Raw genomic sequence first — 21,266 nt, forward strand, 5'->3', positions numbered from 1 at the left:
CAATGGACATGAGTTTGAGCAAGCTCCAGGAGTTGGTGATGGACAGGGAAGCCTGGTGTACTGCAGTCCATAAGGTTGCAAAGAGTTAGACACGACTGAGTGACTAAATAACTACAGGGAGATAACCTGACCCCACCTACCTGTGACACTTTTAAATTGTGTGGCAAGTGGCACAGCGCCTGGTACCCCTCATTTGCTGTTTTGTTGTTGTTCAGTTGCCCAGTCGTGTCCAACTCTTTGTGACCCCATGGACTGCAGCACGCCAGGCCTCCCTCTCCCTCACCATCTCCCGGAGTTTGCCCAAGTTCATGTTCGTTGCATGGGTAATGCCATCCAGACATCTCATCCTATGACGCCTTCTTTTCCTGACGTGAATTTTTCCTAGCATCAGACTTTTCCAAAGAGTCAGTTCTTTGCATCAGATGACTAAAATACTGGAGTTTCAGCTTCAGCATCAGTCCTTCCAACAAATATTCAGAGTTGATTTCCCTTAAGATTGACTGGTTTGATCTCCTTGCAGTCCAAGGTCTCTCAGGAGTCTTCTCCAGCACCACAGTTTGAAGGCGTCAATTCTTTGGTGCTCCGCCTTCTTTGCAGTCCAGCTCTCACAATCGTATGTGACCACTGGGAAGACCATAGCCTTGACTATGGATTTTTGTCAACAGGGTAATGTCTCTGGTTTTCAACACACTGTCTACGTTTGCCATAGCTTTCCTGCCCAGCCCAGAAATTCACATTTGGGGAGGCCCAAATCACAGGTAGATGTGACATCTTTGTTGACATGACAGGAGATATTCCATTTCACACCACCCATGAAATGACTATAAGGAAGTGCAACTAACATATCCACCCCACCCGAGGCTTACCATTCTAGGAGATATTTGCAGGAATTAAATGGTCTCTTTACTCTGTTGCCTCACCACACCCCTATCTCTGATCCATAAAAGAATCTGACATCCAGACCCTGACAAGATGGTTATTTTGAGGTGCTAGCCTGCCATCTTCTTGGTCAGCCAGCTCCCAAATAAAGTCCCTTCCTGGTCTTAACACCTTGTCTTGGATTCATTGACTTATCTTGCCATGAGCAATGTGAGCTTGGACTCTGTAACAAACCCGCTTGCAGTGCAGAAGCCACAGGAGATGTGGATTGGATCCCTGGGTGGGAAGATCCCCTGGACGAGGGCACAGCAACCCACTCCAGTTTTCTTGCCTGGAGAATCCCATAGACAGAGGAGCCTGGCAGGCTACAATCCATAGGGTTGCAGAGTTGGTCACGACTGAAGCAACTTAGCACGCATACACTATAGGCTTCATAGGGCCCTCAAGACACTGTATAATCTAGACTTTGCTGTCTTACATGTTGTGGTCTCCCAGCTGCCATTATGTGGAGAATTAGAGGCTCCTAGTCCTCTGTGTACCAGCTACAGTGGCCTTTCGGTTGCTTTCTATACCAGCTTCCTCTAGTCTCAGAGCCCTCTCCTATTGCTCTGAAATACATTACTCCTCTTCTTTGTCTGGCTCATCCTTGGGGAATGGCCTGACCTATCAGACTGGATTAGACCTTCAGGTTATCTGCTCTCATAGCACTCTAGTTTTTACCCATTACAATTGTGTCTAGTTTCTTGTGGGATTATTTTTGGACTGTCTCCCCTACAAACTGTAAGCTCCCTAGAAGGGATCTTTTTTGGAGGAGGAGCTGTACCACATGGCATGCCAAGATCTTAGTTCCCTGACCAGGGACTGAACCTGTGCCCTCTGCAGTGGGAGCGTGGAGTCTTAATCACTGCACTGCCAGGGAAGTCCCCATAGACTGGATCTTGTCTGTCTTGTTTATCCCCCTAGTGCCAATGACAAGCACAAGGTGTTACATATTAGTACATATTTGTTGAATGAGTGAAGCATATGGAGTTTGTTAGCTGGCCTACTGTTAAACAGTGACAGATCTAAGACTTGAAGTAGAGCCCAAGCTCTCACCACCGAGCAGACCATCACTGTTCATGTTCACAATAGAAACATATCAAAGGCCATGCAGAAATTGCTAGAGAACTTACAATTGGTTTTCTTTTTCCTCCCCACCCTCTTTTCCCCTTCCTTCTTTCCTTCATCCCCACCTTCTTTCTTCCCTGCCTCCCTCCCTGCCTGCCTCCCTGTCTTTCTCTTATAAGATTTGGAAGGGCTGTTAGAGGTCATCTTGTCCAACCTGCACATTTCACAAATGACAGAGCTGAAGCTAGACTAAATTGCCTGCCCAAAGGCTACAGTTATTGGCAGACTTAACAGACAACTTTAGCTTTTATGGTGGGCATCATTCTAGCAAAATCAATGGAGATCTAATTTATTTCAATCTTGTTTACCCAATATCTGTTTGGTGTAACCAGGTTAGTCTCATCATTGACCTGGACACATGTTTTTCCTCATTTCTGCCTCAGTAGCATGACCCACACACTGGTCCCTTTGCCTAGGATTTATTCTTTCTTTCCAACCTATATATGAATACCATTGAATTTTATTAAGCCTTCAAGCCTCAGCTCAATTTTCACCCCCTTCATGCAGACTTTCCTACCCCTTCTGGCTCATTGTCGTCATACAGCAGTCTGTATTGCTCATTTGGTCTATAATCACACATTAATGTGTATTTTTATTTAAATATTCTCTGGTGTTTTTTCTTCTCCTCAGACTGCCCTTCCCCAAGCTCATCAAAGGCAGGAAACCATACCACACAGTGTGCTTCTTTTCTAATCCTTTCGATTTCTAGAAAAGCATTGGACATATAGTGGACATTCAAAGAATAATTCTTGAATGAATGAATGAATGAATGATGTAAACAAAAAATGAAATGGTAAACTCTGCCATCTTGTGGCTATTGGTCTTTAGTGCTGCCATTTTCACAGCGTTTTTCAACGTTAAAATTAGAAAAGTGGCACATGGTAAGGAAGAAAGGTGATGGTGGCAAAATGGGGAAGGTTTCTTTTTTTTTTTCCTCAATGTATCAGCAGCATGGTCACTGAAATGTTTTAGAAGAGAAAAAACCAAACAAAAGCCAAACTAACTGTGTACCTAAGGACGGAACATAGAGCTGGGGAATAGTGATTGGATTTCCTCCATGCTTAGAAAGGGAGAAGTAACAGAGTCTATCCCAACACGTTCAACAGCCCAGAGTGCTGGTCCGATGACCCACCTGCTTATTTAGGGGGTCTGTGAAGAGACCTTCCGTAACAGTCATCTGGTGAAGAGAATTTCTGCCTTGGAGTTAACCATTCTTGGATGCAGTCTGAGTTCTGCTGAGCAACAACCTCTCTTGTCTGTCTTCTTATCAGTTAATTTACTGCCCAATTTAGTCCCAGGGCTGTTGTGAGGCTCTGTGATATTACAAGCAGGAAAATTCTTAGGAAAGTTTGAACAAAGTGATATATATCTTTAACATTTCCATAAAAAGAGAAATAATGGTTATACTGTACATTTATATGACACCTAAATGATTGTAAAGTGCCTTTACAGCCATCATTTATTTTCAGTCTAAGGTAGTAGGCAGGCAGGCTTTATTGCTCTCAATTTAAGATGAAGGTCCGAGTAACCGAACACACATCGAGGACTTGTTACATGCCAGGCATGGTGATCGGTGCTTGCAAATTTCAGTTAGAGAAGTTCAGTGAGTTGCCCAAGATCTCCTGTTGTCCTTCGGTCCCGTCTAATTCCTTTCTGGGGCCATTTGCATTTAACTGTACTTTCTCTTTTGTAGAATGAAACACTTTGCTTCCTGTTAAAAGTATTTAAGGTCTCTAAAGCAGGTGCTTTAAGGTCCGCAAAGAGTTGGACACGACTGAGCGACTGAACTGAAAGCAGGTGCACCCAAAAGCACTTGGTGTGGGTTACTGTCCTCTAGTTAAGGCAGTGGTGCTCAGCCCTGGTTGTAAATTAACATCTCCTGGAGGGTTAAAACAAGTAACGGTGTCCTGGCCCCACAACAGAGTAGTTACATTAGAGTCTGAGGGCACAGCCTGGGAAAAAGTGTCTTTCTCTTTTCTTAAAAAATGTATTTATTTTTGGCTGTGCTGGGTCTTCGTTGCTGTGAGGTCTTTTCTCTAGCTGGGGACAGCGGGGTTACTCTTTAGTTGGGGTTCATGGGCTTCCCACTGCAGTGGCTTCTCTTGTGAAGCACAGGTTCAGTAGTAGCAGCTCCTGGGCTCTAGAGAGCAGGCCCAGTAGTTGTGGCGCATGGGCTTAGTTGCCTTGCAGCATGTGGGATCTTCCAGGATCAGGGATTGAACCTGCATCTCCTGCATTGGCAGGAGGATTGTTTACCACTGAGCCACCAGGGAAGCCTTTTTCCTTCTCTTTTAAAGCTAATTCTAAGGTGCAATCTGGGTTGAGAACCACATTGCTCTAGCAGAAAGTCAGACTCAACACTCTAATACTCAGTCCAACTTTCTCAGAGACTGGTCGTGGCAAACATCAAGAGCCTTCAATGCAGAAGAGGGAAGGGGAGTAAAGAAACATAAATGTCATTTGTTGAATCTGATGTAAGTAGTGTAAGCGAACTGAACAGCAGTGACACAGGCAAACGATTAGAGCTAAAGAAGAACCAGGAAAGACAGGACATGGATCTCACTTTGGGGTAGAGAGAGGGTGGCAGACATCTCCTCACCTCAGAAGAGCAGATATTTTAAGTCCCTATTCATTCCTTCATTCATAAATCAAGTGTTTACTGAGCACCTCCTACGTGTCAGGCAGTATTCTGGGTACTGGGGATATAACCGTGAACAAGCCAGATACAAAGTTTGGAATCATGGGACTTTCATCCTAGCCGTGGGTGCAGGGGAATAGTTCTGCCACGGTGTCCTGGTGACCTTGAATGTCTCCACACAGGCCACACAGTCGAGGCTCGGGTGGTCTCTATCAAGTCTTAGAGGACTGCTCTGTAATCCTCTCAGGAACATGGCAACATAAGCAATACTGTGAAGAGCTGTTACAAGACCATTTCACATCCATCTCCGTATCTTGTGGGAGGCTGCCATGAAACAGTTTCTCATCGGCCTCACTGGTCAGGTGGGGCATAGAGCTTTCCACCATCACGGACACAGCTCCCTTCAGTATAGCAGCAGTGTAAGCTGTTTGGCAATAGTTTAGGGCTGGCTCCTCTGCAGCCGAGTGACCCGCTGCATGTCATCTGTTATCTGGCCCCTCTAATTCAATGTCATCCTGTGGGACTAGGGACATGGGGTGCTGACACCATGAGGCTCTGGCTTTTGCTGCCTGTGTAAGTAATAAACTGTATCCGTCTGGGCTCATTGTCTTCCAATCGACTGAATCCATGGACGTGTATTCAGTCAACTTAGCAGCTGCTAATGGACTGCTGCTTAGGGACTGCTTGATAGTAGGGACAAACCCACACCAATTAGACCATAAGACAAAATTATTACAAATTGTGATGAATATAATGAATCCTAAAATGTCAGCTCTATGTGAACTTAAAAATCACCTACACATTGGAGAGAAGAGACAAGCCTTACACATGAATTCCAATGAACAAATGTTGGAAAAAAAGAGAAAAATACAAAATCATCATATTAGATAAATATCAAAATCATAATTGTTGTGGATAAAATGGATCCTAATATTAGTGGCAAAAACTTGAGAAGAAATGGGATATTGGTGTCATCTAAATACATCACAAAGAAAAATAGTAACTACAGTGAAGAAACCCAGTCCCCTCTTTTCATTCGAGAGGGAACATTTAGGATTTAGATAATGAATGGAGTCCTGGCCCAGGAATAGTTCATCCTGGGTCTTCTGGTATGGATCAACCTAATGGCTGAAGAATAGATGCCTTTGAACTGTGGTGTTGGAGAAGACTCTAGAGAGTCCCTTGGACTGCAAGGAGATCCAACCAGTCCATTCTGAAGGAGATCAGCCCTGGGATTTCTTTGGAAGGAATGATGCTAAAGCTGAAACTCCAGTACTTTGGCCACCTCATGCAAAGAGTTGACTCATTGGAAAAGACTCTGATGCTGGGAGGGATTGGGGGCAGGAGGAGAAGGGGACGACAGAGGATGAGATGGCTGGATGGCATCACTGACTCGATGGACATGAGTCTGAGTGAACTCCGGGAGTTGGTGATGGACAGGGAGGCCTGGCGTGCTGCGATTCATGGGGTCGCAAAGAGTCGGACACGACTGAGTGACTGAACTGAACTGAATGATCACTTCCCTAGTTCTAGGCTGTATAATTAGATTGGAAAAACTCAGCAGTTGGCAGAACCCTCATATTGGTTCCTTGACTAGTAGGGTGGGAACCGTCGTGGTAGGAAAGGTCAAATAGAAACCTCAGAAACTCTTCACTTCCACGTACCAAGATAATAAGTAAGTAAATAAAATTTTAAAATGTACTGCATCCCAGGGAGAATTGCAGAATTTAGTGCTCTCAGCGATTTACACAGTGCAGTTGCCATCAGATTCCTGTGTTGTCCCTGGAAAATAAAAACAGGTGAATCATGGCAGGTGACAAAAGGAAGCACCAGAAATTTTACTAGGTAGTAATACCAACTGCTATGTCAAACATGGTATCATCACTAGAGCAGATGAACACCTGTGGCTGCTAAGCTAGTGACTATTATTTTCCATACCCGTTAGAAGGCAGATCAGAAAGTTCCTGCTGATATGGTTTGGCTGTATGTGCCATACATGTGTATTCAGTACATACGCTGAATGCTAAAATGTGCTTCCTAGATCTCCTTTCAGCAATGAAGATGTTATTCCCCTCAGCTGCTGGGAGTGCACCTGGAAGATGGCCTTCAGGTGTTCCCTTTCCTTAGGGATGGACTACCTCAGCTAAAGAAAACTCCTTAAGCCAAGATCATGTCTCCTTCCAAGGGAAGCCTACATCTGATGAGTAGTCAATGCAGGGGTATAGAGGCCCAGCCTTTTTATTTTTTATTTTGTAATTTATTTTAATTGGAGGCTAATTACTTTACAATATTGTGGTGGTTTTTGCCATACATTCACATGAATCAGCCATGGGTGTACGTGTGTTCCCCATCCTGACCCTCCCTCCCCATCCCATCCCTCAGGGTCATCCCAGTGCATCAGCCCTGAGCACCCTGTCTCATGCATTGAACCTGGACTGGCGATCTATTTCACATATGATTATGTACATGTTTCAATGCTTTTCTCTCAAATCATCCCACCCTCGCCTTCTCCCACAGAGTCCAAAAGACTGTTCTTTACATCTGTGTCTCTGTTGCTGTCTCACATATAGGGTCATCGTTGCCATCTTTCTAAATTCCATATATATGCATTAATTTACTGCATTGGTGTCTTTCTTTCTGACTTCCTTCACTCTGTATAATAGGCTCCAGTTTCATCCACCTCATTAGAACTGATTCAAATGTATTCTTTTTAATGGCTGAGTAATATTGCATTGTGTATATGTGCCACAGCTTTCTTATCCATTCATCTGCCGATGGACATCTAGGTTGCTTCCATGTCCTGGCTATTGTAAACAGTGCTGCGATGAACATTAGGGTACACGTGTCTCTTTAAATTCTGGTTTCCTCGGTGCGTATGCCCAGCAGTGGGATTGCTGGGTCATATGGCAGTTCTGTTTCCAGTTTTTAAAGGAATCGCCACACTGTTCTCCATAGTGGCTGTACGAGTTTGCATTCCCACCAACAGTGTAAGATGGTTCCTTTTTCTCTGCTCCTTCTCCAGCATATATTGTTTGTAGACTTTTTGATAGCAGTCATTCTGACCGTTGTAAGATGGTACCTCATTGTGGTTTTGATTTGCATTTCTCTGATAATGAGTGATGTTGAGCATCTTTTCATGTGTTTGTTAACCATCTGTATGTCTTCTTTGGAGAAATGTCTGTTTAGTTCTTTGGCCCACTTTTTGATTGGGTCGTTTATTTTTCTGGAATTGAGCTGGAGGAGTTGCTTGTATATTTTTAAGATTAATTCTTTGTCAGTTGCTTCATTTGCTATTATTTTCTCCCATTCTGAAGGAGGCCCAGCCTTCTTAATCCAGTTTGGGACAACCAGTCATTCTATTTCCAGAACCTACCATGGAATAGGCTGAGGCCTTCATTGGGACTGCATTATAACTTCACTGACCAATGCTGTTTCATCTACTGCCTTTCCACAGCTGTTGAGCCTAAGGGTACACCCTAATTAACATCTCATGCACTAGTCCCTATCTGAGAGTCTGTTTCCTGGGGAACCCAGGCTCTGTGATAGTTGGTGCTAGAAGTGGCCTGCAGAAGCAAGTGTTACAGGATTTTGGACCTGGATCACTGCCAGGGTGGCATGGAAGACTTCATACTGGTGGTGGATCGAGCATGGCTATTCCCTGACACCAGGTAGCAGTGAGGTTAAAACTTTCATTGGTGGAAGGGAATATATTAGCTATTGGCTTGTCAGACATTTGAGAAATATGGGGAGACTAGTACTCCATAAAAGAGTAGAATTTTGTGGTTATTCTAAGTTTGATTGACATGCTGGAAAAGGATGACAAAAAGCTGATAGCAATTAGTTGGCAATTTAAAGTTAAGTGTGAAAGCCGTAGAAACTCATTGGTAGGGTATAAAGAGGCTCTCACTAGTGCACGAGAAGGACCAGGTCCAGGACTTAATCATAAGAGTACTCAGTCTCCAAAGGTGGTTCGAGTCCCAACTAAGGCAGATCTGCTATGCCAAGTCAGGGCTGCACTTGGGAAAGACTAAGACCCTGACATCTGACAGAGGGACTTCTGGGGCTTGAAAACCTTGAATTTCTAGATTTCCCTAGCCCTCTGAGCCTGTCAGTGGATCAGTCCTCCCTATTAAGAGCTAGCATGCCTCATGTGCTTGAACGCAATACAAAGGCCTCTCCCTTACAGGACAACATGTGCCCGCCCCCTCTCAGGGTTTGTCCCCCCCACCTCCGACCTTGAACCTCCTTGACAGCAGACCAATAACTAGGGTTAAATCACCATGGTACCCCAATTGGGAATGAGCTATGCTCATAAGATACAAAAGGGACAATACCCTGATAAGACTGCTGCCTCTGTCACAAAATGTACCAGCAGGAGCTGGGACAGGAGGTATGAGCAAGGATTTTGCTGAACCAAGGGGAAAGGGGTAGAACACAAATGGAGATCAAAGATAGTTTATAAATACAGGAGAATTTTCCTGGGAGATAGGATTTACCCCCCTGGCAAGGACCCTGAAAGATGATATAAACACACCTAGAAGGTTGGATCCTAGAAGCATGGAAAACAGGTTGGTTGATATTAACTTTGAGTAGAAATGCCTGAACTTCCATGACAAACAGTGGCTGAGAAGGCTCAGAATGGAGCCTAGGAGTGGATATGGGGCCAGAAGAGCCACTGGAGAATGTTGCACCAGAGGACTCGGGGGACACACTGTTCACCAAGGCCACAAGAAATGTGCTGGTGAGAGGGCCCCAGCATGGCTAAGAAGTCCATGTGCAGGCCACATGCAGGCCCAGGTGGATGGTAGGAGAGACAATAACAGAGTTAGGCTCATAAGTAGCAAAGGGGCGATGGGGAAACTGAAGTAATAGAGGCCAGGTGGTTTTGCTCAACTGCCAGGAGCTAGGTGGATACAGCAATCGTAATAACGAGCTAGGTCAGAGTAGCAGCCAAGGGGACTTGATCCAGTGGGAACTGTGGAGGTGGTTCATATTGTATGATATCCCTGGGAGCAAAGACACTGCTCAAACTGCAAAATCAAAAGCAATCAAGCTTGAATGAACAGGACGCTGAGAGCAGTTGCTCCAATACAAAGTCATGACTGTTTGGTGAGTTTCTGGACTTGAGCCAGTTTTCAGACCTGAAATTCAGGGACTAAATGGGGGTCCAAGTCTTCAGGTAGGAAGGACCTTGCAGAACAGTCCAAGGTATATCCCACCACAATACATTTACTGCAACTATATGTGCTAATGATTCCTTCAGTCCTTTCCCAAAGGGACCCATGTCTGTTTATTGGGTAACTCAAAGTTTTGAGAACTGTTGGGCTGATGGGCATGCAGGTACAAAAGACCTTTTCCACCAGTTGGGGGAGGGGGACTCTGTAGTGCAATTTATACTCCAGACAATCTCTGTGGGATCAGATTGAAGCTAGTTTCCAGCTAAGTCCAAATTCTTGCCTAGAGTGCCTGCCTTACTCCCTTCTTCCTGTTATCCAGATGAATTACACGCACAAGAATCCTTGTCTCAGGCCCTGCTTCTAGCAAGCCCAATCTAAGACAAACTGTGTCCATTCATACTTGGAAGATTCATAGTAATCCATAGGATGTTAAGTGCCCTGGTACATTTCACCATTCTCCAAGTGATGAATTTATCTAGTCTTTTTCTCTGACAAACAACGCTTCATTGAACATCCTTGCATCTGACTCTACACGTCCCATATGTTCTGAAACCTCTCATGTGAACTGTCTTCAGAAACGCTCCACTAGGATTTCAGGTAGTCCCAAGAGGGCTATAAATATTAGTTTTGTGGACTGTGGTTATAGTCCAGGAAACAAATTACCTAAAGTAAATCGTAAAGGAATCCATGAATTATGGAGTTACACAAAGGTATTCACAAAGCGTTGCAGATCAGGGAAACGAAAAGGAAGAAGGATGGTTGGAGAAATGAGTTAGTGAGAATAGCCCAGATAGACTTTGAGGAATTGGTTAGATTTAAGTAGTATTTAGGTGTATTCTTACTAGAGGAAAATAACAGTATTGGGGTTAGGTAGGATTAAATGGGGGAGAAGGCAATGGTGCCCCACTCCAGTACTCTTGCCTGGAAAATCCCATGGATGGAGGAGCCTGGTAGGCTGTAGTCCATGGGGTCGCTAAGAGTTGGACACGACAGAGCGACTTCACTTTCACTTTTCCTTTCATGCATTGGAGAAAGAAATGGCAACCCACTACAGTGTTCTTGCTTGGAGAATCCCAGGGACGGCAGAGCCTGGTGGGCTGCCGTCTATGAGGTTGCACAGCGTCGGCCACGACTGAAGTGACTTAGCAGCAGCAGCAGCAGGATTAAATGGGAAACACAGGCTTGAATGTTCTGATTAATTAAGAGATGGAAGAGATGAGGTAAGGGACAAAAGTGAGAATCTTAAAGTGTAGTATTGGAAATTACAACCAAAATGACTAAACGCAACAGGTGCTCCTGGGAATGAACTATTAATGAATACAAATGCCTAAGGGTAATTTTTTCTTGAACTTATTTCCTGTAGTGCTTTTCTGAAAGAACACCACGCTCCTTGCTAAGCTTATTTTCTTTGTTCTGATCATTGCTCCTCCCTCACTTCCTGACTTCATTGCCAAGATCCAGGAGGCAAAGACAGATAGGCAAGAGAGCATGTCACGGACCATAAGAGGACAAGCTCTATGACTTGGGAGGCCAAATAAAGGCTGAAGCATAGAAATCCTGCCTTGGCTATGCTGTAACCCAAATGAGTCACATGGGCCTTTTTTTTTTTTTTAAGTATCCATTAATATGATCATGTCCATTTTGTGATTGTTCCATTTCATGGTGTTCCTATGATATTCTGCTTTTATATATATTTATTTGGCTGTGCTGGGTCTTAGTGGCAGTATGTGGGATGTTTTATTTGGGACATGAGAACTGTTGGTTGCCGCATGTGACTCTAGTTCCCTGACCAGCGATTGAACCCGGGCCCCTTGCGCTGGGAGCATGGCGTCTTAGCCACTGGTCCACCGGGGAAGTTCCTGACATGTTGCTTTTACTCCCATAGTATCACTGTCTTCATTCTGATTTGCATTATCATTAAATTAATTATTAGTCTGAGGTTACAATGTTGTGGCATACGGGATACCTTTGGTACGCAGATGTGCTGCATTAGCTAACATGTGTTCACATTTAAAAAGACAGTTGCCGATATTTCAAAAATGGGAGGGTTCTTACAAAAATATGGATTTCTGACTTCTGCAAAAACAGAACCTGGCACCTAGAGCCTGACTGGCACTGAGCAGTGGCTACCCTTATTATCAACTTGACGTTGAATCTGAGAATCTGTTACTGGTTTTTATGGAACAGAACTGACATTGTTGCTCTTCTAGCAACGTTAAGAATGTGACGTTTTCTATAAAAACTGGGAAAACAATAGCTAGACTGAGAGGGGCGAGGACTGTGGTGATTCAAGAATTAAAGGACAAGAGTGGGCTGAAGACTAGGTTAGGTTACGAATGGAGAGCTTGGACAAAACTGCTGAGATGGCAGAGGGAGAAAGTGAGGAGGTAATTTGGTCGTTTCTCTTATGAGGCTTCTCAGGAGGAAACCACTCCTAGGGCATATGGTGCTGTTTCTCTGCCTTTAACTGAAATTTTCAGTGAGCGCCTACATTGTACCGGACACTGGGGATACAGTCCTGAATAAAGGAGACATAGCCCCTTCTCTCCTGGACTTCACTGTTGACTAGGGGAGCCAGACATTAATAAATATAATACTATGAGGGAAAGTAAGAAGGTGCTAAGAAAATCAGCACTAAAGAAACTTTTCCTTGAGGTCCATCCATGTTGTCACAAATGTCCTTTTTCATGGATGAAAAATACTCCATTTTTTGTGTGTGTATACGCTCCATTGTATGTGTGTGTGTGTGTGTGTGTGTGTGTGTGTGTGTGTGTGTATATATTCACACCACATCTTCTTTATCCTTGAGGATATTAAGCTAAGTGAGAGAAATCAAACAGAGAAAGACAAATACTGTGTGATCTCAATTATATGTGGAATCTAAAAAAGTCAAACTCTTTTTTATGTTTTGACCACTCTGTGCATCATGTGGGATCTTAGTTCCCTGACCAGGGGTCAGATTTGTGCTCTCTGCATTGGAAATGCAGAGTCTTAACCACTGGACTGCCAGGGAAGTCCTCTTTCTTTTTTGATTCAATTAATCAATTGTTGGGCTGACCACAAGGGTGTGGCTGTTCTTTTTTAGTTGAAGTATAGTTGCTCTGCAATATTATATAAGTTTTAGGTGTACAATATAGTGATTCACAATTTTTAAAGATTCTACTCCATTTATAGTTATTATAGAATGTTGGCTGTATTCCCCATGTTGTATAATATATCCTTGTAGCTTATTCTGGGAGAAGGCAATGGCACCCCACTCTAGTACTGTTGCCCGGAAAATCCCATGGACAGAGGAGCATGGTAGGCTACAGTCCATGGGGTCGCTAAGAGTCAGACAGGACTGAGTGACTTCACTTTCACTTTCCACTTTCGTGCCCTGGAGAAGGAAACGGCAACCCACTCCAGTGTTCTTGCCTGGAGAAGCCCAGGGATGGAGAAGCCTGGTGGGCTGCAGTCCATGGGGTCGCTAAGAGTCGGACACGACTGAAGCGACTTAGTAGTAGCAGTAGCTTATTTTATACCTCAGTGTTTGTACCTCTTACTCTCTACCCCTATATTGCCCCTTTCCTTTTACTTCTCCCCACTGGTAGCCACTAGTTTCTTCTCAATATTTGTGAGTCTGTTTTTTTTTGTTGTTATATTTACTAGTTTGTTGTGTTTTTTAGATTCCACATTTAAGTGATATCATAAGGTATTTGTCTTTTTCTGTCTGACTTACTGTACTTAGTATGATCATCTCTAGGTCCATCCATATTGCTGCAAATGGCAATATTTCACCTATTTCATGGCTGAGTAATATTCCATTCATCTGTTAACGGACACTCAGGTTGCTTACATAACTTGGCAATTGTAAATAATGCTGTTATGAACACTGGGGTGCATGAATCATTTTGAATTAGTGTTTTTGTTTTCTTAAACAAATAAAACCCTTAAAAGTAGAGAGTAAAATGGTGGTTACCAGGGGCTGGAGGGTGGGAGGACTGGAAAGATATTGTTTAAGGATGCAAGCTTACATTTAGTAGTAAATAAGTCCTGGAGATCTAATGCATACTATAATGAATATAGACAAGACTGTATTACAATCATTACACTTGTTAAGAGACTCAAACTTAATTATTCCAACCAGTAAAAGAATGATAATTATGTAACATGATAGAGGTACTAATTTTTGCTATGATCATATTATAATATATAAATGTAGTAAATTAACATGTTGTACACCTTAAAATTATACAGTGTTGTAGGTCAAATATATTTCAATTTAAAAAGGAAAACATGTTCTAATCTAGGGGAATGTTTCCTTGTGGAAAGACACTTGGATTGGGGCCTGAAGTAGATAGGAGTTAGTAGGGCAAAGAGGAGGGAATAGAGCTTTACAGACAGAGGGAACAGCATGTGCTAATACCACAAAACAGGCAGGAGTTTGGCACCACCAAAGACCTGACAGAAGATGTTGTTGTTTCAGAGAGGAGAGTAGCTGGCAAGGAGGCTGGAAGCATCACAAGTCCACTGCACAGCCTTGGAGGTGGTGGAAAGGAGTCTGGGTCTTCAGAGCAGCAGGGGTCACTAAGAGGTTGAAAGCAAAGTGCACCATAATACATATTTTGTTTTAACATTTCAGCCACCTGGCAGTGAGTCCTTGTCCACAGAAGGCTTATCATTCGCCCCATTTTTTGTGGTTAAAGCAGCTAAACGTTTTTCCCATAGAGGATTTAAACATTTTTTTTTCACTCAGAAATATTAATCACAGCACAGATTTCTCACCACTGTGGACAATATGCCTTTCGGGAGATCTAAGTCCAGGGAAAAACTCCGCTCTTGCCTGGCTCACTGGCCATATTGAAACCAATGGGAGTGAGGAGAGGTGTATTTTTCAATCTTGCCAATTACTTTTAAAATTTAGAGGAGTACAAACAAAATCATTTTATTAATGAAGTCCTGCTCATTTGCCCTTGGATGTATTTTTCCTACATGTCTCTGTCATCCTAGCCTCCTAACTACAGCCCTTGTTCAGGTCCTTATTGCTGCTGCTGCTAAGTCGCTTCAGTCGTGTCCGACTCTGTGCGACCCCATAGATGGCAGTCCACCAGGCTCCCCCGTCCCTGGGATTCTCCAGGCAAGAACACTGGAGTGGGCTGCCATTTCCTTCTCCAGGGCATGAAAGTAAAAAGTGAAAGTGAAGTCGCTCAGTCGTGTCCGACCCTTAGCGACCCCATGGACTGCAGCCTACCAGGCTCCTCCATCCATGGGATTTTCCAGGCAAGAGTACTGGAGTGGGGTGCCACTGCCTTCTCCCCAGGTCCTTATTACCTACATGTGAATCACGGTCCCCTCACTATGCACCCTACCCATCTTCCAACTATTACACGTTTAAGCTGGGACCCAGCAGTCATTTTCCCCCTTCTGGAAGGCCTGCCTATCCCATCATCACATTACTCTGCAGCTCAGAAAACCCTGACAGCTCTCCCACTGTCTACAGCAGGATTTCTAAAGTGTGGCCCATGACTCTGCTCAAATATATGTATTTGCTTTCATATACACAAAACATCTCTGGAAGGATATAGAAAGAACTGAAAACATTAATTGCCTTCAGGAAGGAATGAGTGTCTTGGGGCCTGGTGGGAAGAAGACTTTTCTTTATATAATCCTTTATACTTTCTGAATTTTGAAACCTGTGACTTTTAGGATTTTTAAAATGAAAAAGTATGTGTTTTTTAAAATTAAGAAGTGTGTGTGTGTTAGTCGCTCAGTTGTGTCCAACTCTTTGCAACCCCATGGACTGTAGCCTGCAGGTTCCTCTGTCCATGGGATTTCCCAGGCAAGAATACTGGAGTGGATTGCCATTGCCTTCTCCCTTAAGAAATATATATACATATAAAAGAAGTATGGTTCATGACTACATTAGTTGCTAGGGCTGCTATAACAAAAGACCACAGATTGAATGGCTTAAACAATAGAAATTTGTTTTCTCATAGTTCTGGAGGCTAGAAGTCTAAGGTCAAGGTGTCAGCAGGTTGATTTCTGCTGAGGCCTGTCTCCTTTACTTGCAAATGGCCATCGTCTTGCTGTGTCCTCATGTGACCTTTCCTGTGTGTGTGCATATTTCTGATGTCTTTTTTTGTGTGTCCAGATTTCCTCTTCTTAAATGAACACTTGTCAAGGTGGATTAGGGCCTACTCTAACAGCCTCATTTTATCTTAATCACATCTTTAAAGATCCTACTTCTAAGTAACAGTTACATTCTGAGGTACTGGGGGGTTAGAGCTTCAACATATGAATTTTGGTCTGTGTGCATGCTCAGGGGTGCCTGACTCTTTGTGACCTTATGGACTGTAGCCTGTCAAGCTCCACTATCCTTGGGATTCTCTAGGCAAGAATACTGGAGAGGGTTGCCATTTCTTCCTCCAGGGGATCATCCCAACCCAGGGATCAAAGCTGAGTCTCCTGCGTCTCCTGCATTGTAGGTGAATTCTTTACCCCTGAACCACCTGGGAAGTCTATGAATTTTGTTGGGGGCTGGAGCACAATTCAGCTCATAGCAATGAGCCATGTGCACTAGAAACATCTGTAGTGCTTGTTGAGAATGCTAAGAATCCTATACTTCAACCCAGATGCACTGATTCAGAATTTACTTATCATGAGTCTGAGGTCACATGGGTTGTTCGATTCTAGAAGCCCTCAGTTTGGAGGACTTCACATTCTTTCCTCATCAAAGTACTTGTGTCTGTGGGGAAGTCATTTTTTTTTTTTTTTTTGCCTTGTTCTTATCAGTCCTTGGAGGGAGGAATTCTACTCTCATTCCATTTCTATTAGCCAATTGGCCCCTGGTATGCACAGGGCTTACCAGGTGGCTCAGTGTTAAAGAATCCGCCTGCCAAGCAGGAGGCATGGGTTCAATCCCTGGGTCAGGAAGATCTTAGTGATTAAACAACAATGACCCCGGTACGCACACTGCCTCTACTTTATAACACTGAATGTATCAGCCCATCCAATTTCCACAAGATCAGAGGCATGTACTACTGTCCACTCTGGTTCACTTGCTTTAAATGGAACTCACATTTTTACATATGTGGGAACATCAATAATAATAAGAATACTATCCAGCATTTATTAAATGCTACTATGTTTCAGGAATTATGTTACAGTTTTATATTATCTCAGTTAATATTTACAATGGTTGTGGTTTAGTCACTCAGTTGTGTCTGCCTCTTTGTGACCCCATGGACTGTAGCCCTCCAGGCTCCTCTGTCCATGCGATTTCCCAGGCAAGAATACTGGAGTAGTTTGCCATTTCCTTCTCCAGGTGATCTTCCTGACCCAGGCATTGAACCTAGGTCTTCTGCATTGCAGGCAGATTCTTTACTGACTGAGCCACCAGGGAAGCCCAATATTTACAATAAAGCTATGCAATTAGTTACAGTCATCTCCATTTTACAAACAAAAAAATAAGATCAGAGAGGTTAAGTAAGTTGAGGAAGGTGGCACAGCTAGTAAATGGCAGACTCTGGACTCTAACCCAGGCCTACGTGTATGCTCATGTTCAACTCTTTGTGACCCCAAGGACTGTAGCCCACCAGACTCCTCTGTCCATGTAATTTTCCAGGCAAGAATACTGGAGTGGGTTCCTATTTCCTTCTCCAAGGGATCTTCCTGAGCCAGGGATCAAACCAGTCTCTTATGTTTCCTGCTTTATAGGTGGATTGTTCACCACTGAGCCAACTGGGAGCCCAGGCCTCTGTACCTCTAAAGTTCGTGTATTTCTACCATGATGGGGATTTTTGCCCCTAAGTTCGTGAGAAATATTGGTCTGTAGTTTTCTGTTTTTGTTCCGGTTTTGGTATTGGGATAATGCTGGCCTCATAAAATGCACTGGGAATTGCTTGTTCCGCTACTATTTTTCTGAGAGAGATTGTGTAGAAATGATGTTATTTTTTTCTTTAAATGTTTAGCAGTAAAACTATCTGGGACTAAAGATTTCTTTTCTTTGGAAGGTTTTAAAAAATATGACTTCAACATCTTTAATAATTATAGAAATATTCAGGTATTTCATCTCGGATGAATTTCCAAATTTGTGTGTTTTGCAGAATTTTCCTATTTAAGTTGTCAAATTTATGTTTATAAAACTCTTTGTAGTACTTTATTTTCCTTTTAATGAGTGAAGCATTTCTGATAGTCTTTCATTTCTGGTATTGGTAATTTATGTCTTATCTTCCTTCCTTTATCAGCCTGTGTCATGCTTATTACTCTTATTGATCTTTTAAATTAATTAGCTTTGATTTTCATTTATCTTCTCTATTATTTTCTATTTTCAATTTCTTTAGTTTTTCCTCCTCTCTGTCTTATTTCCTTTCTTTGGTTTGCTTTGGATTTATTTCATTCTTCTTTTTCTAGTTTCTTAAGGTGGGAGTTTATATTGTTTATTTGAGGCTTTTCATCTGTAAAAGTATTACTTATTTATTACTTTTTGGCTCTGCTGGGTCTTTGCTGCTGCATGGGCTTTCTCTAGCTGTGGCGAGCAGGGGCTGCTCTCTAGTTGTGATGTGAGGGCATCTCATTGTGCTGGCTTCTGTTGCTGGGCAGCACGGGCTTTAGGTGCAAGGGCTTCAGTAGTTGAGGCTTGTGGGCTCAGTGGTTATGGCATATGGGCTTAGTTGCCTTGTGGCCTGTGGGATCTTCCTGGACCAGGGATGGAATGGGTGTCCCCTGTGTTGCTAGGTGGATTCTTAACCACTGGATCACTGCAGAAGCCCTTCCTCTTTTCTAATTTAAATAGTCAATGCTATAAATTTCCCTCTAAGGTTGCTTTAGTGGCTTCTGACCATTTTGATGTTTTACTTTCATTTTCATTGTTTCATTATTTAATAATCTAGTTGTATTTCTATCTGTTTTCTCTCAGCATACACTTTTGAAAAAAAACTATTGCTATTTCTTCAAATTTACTTATCTTTTCTTCTATAATGTCTTATTTGCTTTTAATCCATCAAGTGTACTTTTCATTTCAGATGCTGTAATTGTACTTCTCTTTCTAGAGAATCTTTTTGCATCTCCTTTTGAATCTTTTTTTATATCTTCCATTCCTCTTCTGATTGTGCTCGTATTTTTCTCTACCTTCCTAAACATACAGGGGCGTATTTATAATGCTGTTTTAATGTCCTTGTCTGGTATTTCCATCATCTTGGTCATATCTTGATCTCTTCCTATTGACTTTCATCCTGATTAGGGTCATATTTTCTTGCTTCTTCGTATACCTAGTAACTTTATTTATTTTAAAATATTTATTTGTTTGGCTGTGTTGGGTCTTAGTTGAGGCACATGAGATCTTCCTTGCAGGTTTGGGATCTTTCATTGTGGTGCCTGAGCTCTTTGTTGTGGCTCACAGGTTTCTGTAGTTGTGGCATGTGGGCTCTAGAGCATGTAGGTTCAGTAGTTGTGGCATGGGGGCTGAGTTGCCTTGTGGCATGTGGGATCTTAGTACCCTGACCAGGGATCAAATTCACGTTCCCTGCATTGGAAGGTAGATTCTTAACCACTGGACTACCAGGGAAGTCCCCTTAGTAACTTTATATTGAATGCAGACATTGTTAGACTTTTTTGTTGGTTGCTGGATTTTGTTGTATTCCTTTAAATAGTGTTGGATTTTATTTTCTGATACAGAGTCAAGCTACTCAGAATTAGTTTGATCCTTTCAAGTCTTGCTTTTAAAATTTGTCAGGACAGGTCTAGAATAGGCTTCAGAATAAGGTTAATTTTGTCCTCCCACTAAGGTACCATCCTTCTGAGGATTCCACTGGATGATCTTTGTATTAGGAGATCTTTCTATTCTGGCTGGTTAGGACAGGAAGTATTACCAGCCTTATGTGAGCTCTGGGAATTATCCTAGTTACTCTTTTTGATGTGTTTCTTTCCCTAGCCCTGGGTATTTTACTCTCATATCTGTGCAGATGCATACTCAGCCAAAGACTTAAGGGGTCCCTTCTGTATATCTCTAGAGCTCTTTCTCTATGTTGCTCCTTCCTCTCTGGTAGTGTGACCTACAAATTAGAGCTGCCTTGGCTCTTGTGAACACCAGCCTCTGTCTACTCAAGTCAGTGAGACTGCTGGAATTTGTTTGGGTTCCTTCTCCTTTGACTGCATCTTGGAAACTGCCTCAGTACAGTAACCTGGTGCAGTTTTAGGTCTCACTTTGTCCCCACACACTCGGGGCTTTCAGCCTTTCACTGCTTGTTGCCCAATGTCCTAAAAACATTCTTTCATATATTTATACAATTTCATAGTTTTTAAGGTGGAAGGATATCTAGTCCCTGTTACTCCATCTTGGCTGGAAGCAGAATTCAATTAACTGGATTTTAACTTTTGTTTTTCTTATCTTGCTATGTTTAGTTTGGACTTCCCTGGTGGCTCAGACAGTAAAGAATCTGTCTGCAATGCAGGAGATCTGGGTTTGATCCCTGGGTTGGGAAGATCCCCTGGAGAAGGGAATGGCAACCCACTCCAGTATGCTTGCCTGGAGCATCCCATGAACAGAGGAGCCTGGTGGGCTACAGTCCATGGGGTCACAAAGAGTTGGACATGACTGAGTGACTAACACAACAAAACGACACATGCTTAGCTTTTAGGAAGATAAAGAATATAAAACAGACTGTATCAGGAATTTAGTTTAAAAATTAATTTGTAGAGCATGTCCCAGGCTCAGTCCACACTCAGCTGATCTAAGAACTATATTTCCTAGATGTCTAATTTTTCATTATTGATAGCAATGAAATTATCGCCTAAGACTCTTAGGCTCTTGGCCAGTACACAAATACTATGACTCATCCAGAGTCTCTTTACTAAGAAAGGATGAGCTCAAATTTTATTAAAAGGCTTTCTAAAGGAGGTGTGGTTGGTTGTGGGGAATAATCCAAAGGGGTTTCTGCTTAACACTTAGTTGCTAGAATATCTTATTGCCCAAAAGAATTGCTCCAAACTTTCCAATTAATATAGGGTTTTCCTGTACTTGACATTTATTATCCAGTTTATCATCTCCACATATAGTTACTTCTTACCCTCTACTGTTCTTCCTCCTATCAGTGTCCCTTCTCCACAGTTACCATCTTTTTCCTGCCCCCAACATGTCAAAAGCTAAGCTATATATCCACAACTCCTGTTAGGCATGAATCTTGATGTAACCTTAGCTGTACTTTCTACTGGCCTCTGTCATGGTTTCTTTCTGGCTGGTTTCCTCACTGACTTTCGAATATGCTTTACTCATTTGGAATTTTAAGTCTATGGCCATGGTGTTGCCACTTTCTGCAATATCTTTTGCTGCCACAACTCTTGGCCATCCTTCAAAGGTCAACACAAGTGGCAAGCAGCTGTCTTTGCCTTCAACTCCATCAAGTGTGTACCTTTTCAATTTGTATCAT

At 42.8% G+C, this 21,266-nt stretch overlaps 1 long non-coding RNA gene across 1 annotated transcript in view; it reads left to right on the top strand.

Moving 5' to 3' along the window:
- The first annotated feature begins 9,661 nt into the window (after positions 1-9,661).
- LOC139181316 (uncharacterized) overlaps positions 9,662-21,266 on the top strand; it is a 135,143-nt gene continuing 123,538 nt past the window's right edge. The window contains exon 1 of the long non-coding RNA XR_011565308.1: positions 9,662-9,793. This is a non-coding gene — a long non-coding RNA (uncharacterized lncRNA). The remainder of the gene's footprint in view (positions 9,794-21,266) is intronic.

The sequence above is a fragment of the Bos indicus genome, chromosome X (genome assembly GCF_029378745.1).
Source record: "Bos indicus isolate NIAB-ARS_2022 breed Sahiwal x Tharparkar chromosome X, NIAB-ARS_B.indTharparkar_mat_pri_1.0, whole genome shotgun sequence".
Lineage (NCBI taxonomy): Eukaryota > Metazoa > Chordata > Mammalia > Artiodactyla > Bovidae > Bos > Bos indicus.